The sequence below is a fragment of the Anser brachyrhynchus genome (genome assembly GCF_964034855.1).
Source record: "Anser brachyrhynchus genome assembly, chromosome: Z".
NCBI classification, from domain to species: Eukaryota; Metazoa; Chordata; class Aves; order Anseriformes; family Anatidae; genus Anser; species Anser brachyrhynchus.
This window is the reverse complement of record NC_137697.1, coordinates 34,440,826-34,446,825: the sequence shown is the minus strand read 5'-3', so window position 1 is coordinate 34,446,825 and position 6,000 is coordinate 34,440,826.

The window sequence follows — 6,000 nt, the reverse complement described above, 5'->3', positions numbered from 1 at the left end:
GACCCTTTGGATCATGATTCATACTCACTGCCATTGTTCATGCAAGTACTCAGAATAATAACATTTTGTTTTATAAATTGTCCTAAGTACAATTAGATAAGCCTTCAGATATGACGGTAATGAATGTAGGATGGATGGATGAACAGCACGATATTAGTATATAGTAAGGATAAGAGTTTGTATCTTGTTTTCTAAATCCAGGATTACTGTGCAACCCTGACATTCTCATGCATACAAAGACCGTGAAAAATTCAGCTGGTCTTCCCTTGTGGAAAAACGGTTGCAAAACCAAGGTCCTAGACATTACCAAAAATTACTTTGCAATAACATGACTGTCCTTTAATAAGACTTACTCATCATTTTATAGGAGAGGGTAAGAAAATGGGCATCACCTCGTTGCTTTGTCTCACTTTGGCAGAGGCCTGGGAAGACAGGCTGGATGTTGCCCTTTCCCAGCTGGTAAAGGGGACATGGTGATGTGCATCTCCTTTTCCTCAGGAACTCACCTGCCAGGTCTGCCCCTCAGAAGGAAACCAGCCACTTCTGGCTGCTTGTAAAGGTCTAAGCAACCTGCTCAGAAAGGCAGTGAAACTGTGCATCTTATTGCTCTCAAAGCAAAGTTCACATTGCTTTGGGAGAGTTAAAAGTTTTCTGCATCCATTTTGCCAACTACTTCCAGCCTCAGCAGCATTGGAAGATATTTATAAAGGAGACTCTTACCTGTTCAGCAACGAAAGTTGCAGTTTGGTTTCTAATGTCTCTTAAATGATTGTGTTGGGCGTTTCTGTTATTTCACCAGGCTTCTGAAATGTTAGTTGTACAGCGATGCCAGCGCTAAATGCATGGAGCTGACTTTCGCATTGGCTGAGATCAGTGAGTTCACTAAATCTCTACATGTTTAACCTTAAAATACGGGGGCTGAGCTAATGGATTTCAAAGCAGTCAGATTTCATGGTGCTGGATCTTGGCACTACCAGTGCAGATAAAACGAATACGCCTGCCCAAAAGATTTGCTTGGCTTTGAAAATTTGTTAAGGGACTACCTGATGTGCCCAGTGATTTCTTTAACTAATAAGCAGATTCCTCCACTGCCTGCAGAAGCACAGACTAATAATCTGACAAAACTGAGTACAAGCCTGATTTACACGGTGTCTCTCACTGCCATAAACAGCTCTGTCATTCTCCTCTGCATTTTCCCTGGCCCATTTACTGCACAGGGGGTCATCACCTTTAGGGAATTGTGTCCTTTTCAATATTAAAATAACAGCTGTATGTGACACAAGAGATTAAAATATTTGCATACTGGACTTTGAGACTCCTCTTTTAACAATTTATCCTATCATCATAAAAATAGAACCAACGTCATTATTTATTGCTGCTTGCATGTCAGATCACCGAAACGTGACATGTAACTCCTGGCTGCAAACTTCAATAAAATCATAAAATAGACAGTAAAAAGAAATTACCTCCCCTTCCCCTGCCAAAAAAATAATTTTCCTGGCACTTTCATTTATTTTCTTGTGTTGTCCTCCTTGCAGTTTGCGTGGGCAGGCACGAAAACATTTGCTTCAAAATCTGGTAGGTTGGGTCAGACATGGACAAAATTTGATCGGAGACCCTGCAAAGGACAAAAACATAATACAGAAATTCTGTCTTCATTGTTTTTAAAAGAAAAACACCACCTTGAAAATAAATAAATAAAATAAAATAAAATAAAGGCAACTGAGCTTGCTAGAGCGAACCTCAAGGTGGCACATGCAACTTTGTAGGTTCTTTGGTGGCATGTTTGTGCCTTTCTTCTGAGGACAGGTAAAAAGAGAGATCAGCATCCCTTGGGGAAATTCAATCTTCCCTGCCACTTTACCGCTTGCAGTGAGCATGGGGGTGTGGAACTGCTTATGCTAGAGCAATGCTGGCAGAGTCGATGCTGTCCTGCCCAGATGCAGGCTTAGCCAACTTCATCTTTTAATAATCTCTGTCTTTTAGTCATTTGCCCTGATGTTCCAGGGCCAGCAGAGGCAGTGTGATGGACCTAAATGCTTTACACCTTCACAGAGCACCTGGCAACTGGCCCTGCCCTTTGTGTGGCCCTTTTGGGCTGCTCTGAGCCCCTCTGAGTGCTCGGCAGGATAAAGCTGAAGCAGTCAGATTTCATGGTGCTGGATCTTGGCACTACCAGTGCAGATAAAACAAATACGCCTGCCCAAAATATTTGCTTGGCCTTGAAAATTTGTTAAGGGACTACCTGATGTGCCCAATCATTTCTTTAACTAAACAAATGGAGATTTTTTTTTCCTAGGTTGTAGCCTTGGGAAAAGGAAATCTTAAGACACTGGTTAACTTCTTTGCTTTGAATTTCTTTACAAAAACTATTTCCTTATATTGAAATGTCTTGTGAATACACAGGGAAAAGAAAGAAAAAAGGCACAAACAAAACAACAAAACAAATGTTGATATTTACGTGCTGAGTCCCTGTTGGCAGATGCTTACCCTGGCACTGTTGGGATGGAGGCGATGGGACAGGCAAGGGCATGGCAACAGGTACCACTCAGGATCCCACAAATAACCCTTTCTCTCCAGCAAATTTTGCAATGTTCTGAAACCTACCACAAGCAATCACCTTCTTATGTGTCTGCAGGGAGGCAGAGGCACAGGGAAGGCTGTGGTTAGCCGCAGGTTATTTTAAACTGAATCAGACTCCTCAGCTGGTTTTGTTACTACGTTTGTGGGCTGAGAAAGGCATTTTCATTGCAGTAGAAAAAAACTCTATGTGCCGTGTTTTGTGGCTGGAATCCTGGGAACATGAAAGGTTTTTCAAGAGGCAAGAATATGCATTTGATCTCTGCAAAACACAGGAGTTTGTTTCTCTATGCTCAGCACTCAGCTCAGGTGGATAAGTGAGGGGCAGGGATGTTCAGACCCAGCTCTCATCCAGAGTAGACCCATGTGCAAACAAGAGCTGTTCGAGCAGCAAACTTCCTAAAAACTAAGGGCCAGCTTTGGGAAAACACAGGGATTACATACAGCCCTTTTACCTGTACGCCACCTAGCTAAATTGTATTTGGTTAAAAAGATAAACAGAAGCTGGCAGTTGAACTTATGACAGTGAAACATACCAAAAAAGAAGGTATAGTTAGCAGAAAAAGTGGAAGTTACCCTGACTGCTTGGGATTTGCAGTTGATAATGATATTCTTGTGTCAGCTTTTTCTAAAAATAGCCTTCTATTTCCAGCCCTAAATAACACACTACTTATACTTAGAAGCAGGCTCTACATATATTAGCTTTCTTTCTCCAATACTAATAAGTTTTGCACAGATACCTTCTGGGCATGATCTTCTGGCTGAGCTAGTTAAAAAACAACCCCCTCAGCAGCTTCTCAAGTCACGCAAGCTGCTTTGAGGAAATCATGGGCAGGTTTGCTTCAGACAAGTACAGTTCATATGCTGCCAGAAGAAGAGGGGACTGCAGTGAAGGATGTGGGTGAAGGACAGTAGGGTGTCACACACCAGGGGTTTTTCTCAGCCACGGGGGCACTGCCCAGAGGTTGCACCTCTGCCCTGGCAGCTACTCCTCACCCACCACTCATTACGATGTGCTTGTTTGGGCAAAATCTAGCTGTGGAGTGATTGCATATGTTGGGATGTGGGGGGGTGAAAGGCTGGGGCTGTGGAGGGTGCAGGGGCTGGGGCAGCACACGGGGATAGGTCTCAGCTGGAGCTGGGAGGGCAGGGCTGACACATGGAAATGAGCTTCAGCCTCCCACTCCTGTGAGCATTGCCTGGTGGTGGGCTTTGGGAAACAACAAGGACAGGGCTGCAGAAGTGCTAATGTTATTATTCACCAGTGTAACCTTTGCTCTCCTGCAGCTGTTTGTGTACAGAGCTAAATGCCTCTGTTTATTGAAGGCTGGTGACTCTCTGCTGACCTGTGACTCACCCCCACCAGATGACAAACCATTAAACACAACAACCTCTGCTTACGTTAAATGCTGAGTAAATTAACTTGGACCTTAAGGCCATTTCCTTACATAATATAATTTCCAAACTCTAGTTTAGAGAGTCTTCCTGAGGAGTCAGCGAACTCTTCCCACTGTTGATCTTTATTTATTGCCAAATGCTTGCACGTAAGAGACGGAATTCCTAATATCAGAAGGAAACCCACCTTAAGTCAAACGTAAACCCATTTCTGCAGCCTCCATGTTAAGCGCTTAGCCTCTGCTAGCTAACCCTGAAGCTATGATGGAAATCAGCAGACTTTTTATCACTGCTGTGTACTTGAAGCTACCAGACAATTAACCTCAGTACTGAGACTGAAACTGCAATGCCACAGCAGCCAAAGCAATTCTGCTCTGCTGGTCTCAGCTCGCCTGTCTGTTCCTTCCTCCTCCTCACACTAAATCACAGTACCCAGTGATCTCTCCCTGAGCTGTTCTGGTGATGGTTAGTCAGAAAAGCATCCAAACCTTTGATCCTACACGGTCAGTCAGAAGGTGGGCTGTTAGTAGAAAGACAAATCCGGATGGATGTTGGCCATCAGATGAGTCCAAATACAGCAACCAGAAGAACTGACTCAATCTCCTTCTAACACCGAAGCCTGTAACTAGACTGAAAAGGATCAAGATTTTTCCAGGGTCATAAACCTACTTTCTCTTCATACAAATCAATTAGTACTTAAAATACAACTAAGGAAAATCTACTTTAGTCTAATTCTGTTTAAACCTAGTCTGACCTGGTCTCCCAGAAGCATTATCGAAGTCAAACGGCGCTTGAAGTGATTTCAAGGGCTCATTTGAGAACTCCTGGTGTATTCCTCTAGTGTCCGACTTCTTGCTGACCTACTAACCTTCAAGCAAACCTACAGTAAAAATGCTATCTGTTCAATGAAAATCATGATCAGCATACACCAAAGAGTCAACTCTAGACAGGTTGGGTAGACTTCGCAATTTTTTAAACAACGTAAATATAAATATACACTGTGGTAAAGAGTAGATAAACAGGAACAAGAAACACTGAATAAAATTGCTTTTCATTTCTCCAGGTCTGTGTTCCAGTCTCAGGGACATTACAAGTGAAGATTCATAGTGGGTCTTCATCCTGTCTTGCTATTCTTCAAAATCACCAATCAGACAAAAAAAATTAGAGAGTGGCATTGCAGGACTCCAGAGATGAAGGCTCTGACCTGTAGAGACCATCTCTCCACCGACATGTTTGCCATGCAGTAGCTTAGCTTTTTCTTCTAATAGCTCTCTCACAAAAGCATACACCAAGAAACTCAAATACCACCACCAAAATTCACTGAGGGAACAAAATAGACTAACTACATGTACAGGCCACTGTCAATAAAATTTGAAAATAAAAATCAACCACTAAAGAGGAGGCCAAATACACATGTCTAAATACACCTAGCTAGCATTTTTATGACAACTTTCAGAGACTGGATGTACTTTAGTTAATGGGCCTGAGAATCGTTATGGTTACAGTGAGATAATGAAGCTGAAAGAAAAGGTCTGCTGTGAGAAGGGCTTCATCCTGAGTCATGGCTTCAGCCTGTCCTTTGTTCACACTGTCTCTATTTATATTACTTTCATTATTGTACCATCAGAGAGAGCAATAAGAGCCTGAAAATACCTGAACCAGGAACATCAAGTTGAAAGTGACTCACTGTGAAGAGTTCCCACAGCCTTATCAAAACAAACTCAAAAACCTAAAACCCCCAAACTAAACATATTAAAACTGATTTTTTCCCTAAGAGCACACTAAACCATGGTGAGGCTGGCTGGCTCTAGGGCTGCAGATGAGTTGAACCAATTTAGAGACAGCCACATTTTCAAGTATATTTTGCTGGAGGAATAGCAAGTGGAGTGCCAGGCAGCCAGGGTGTCTTGAGTCCAATTAGGTAAGTATATTTGGCCTATTACACAATCACTGACTCTTAATCCTTTCCTTGGATTTCAACATTTTTCCTTGAGAGATCTGATCTTGATGGTTCACGCAGCAAAC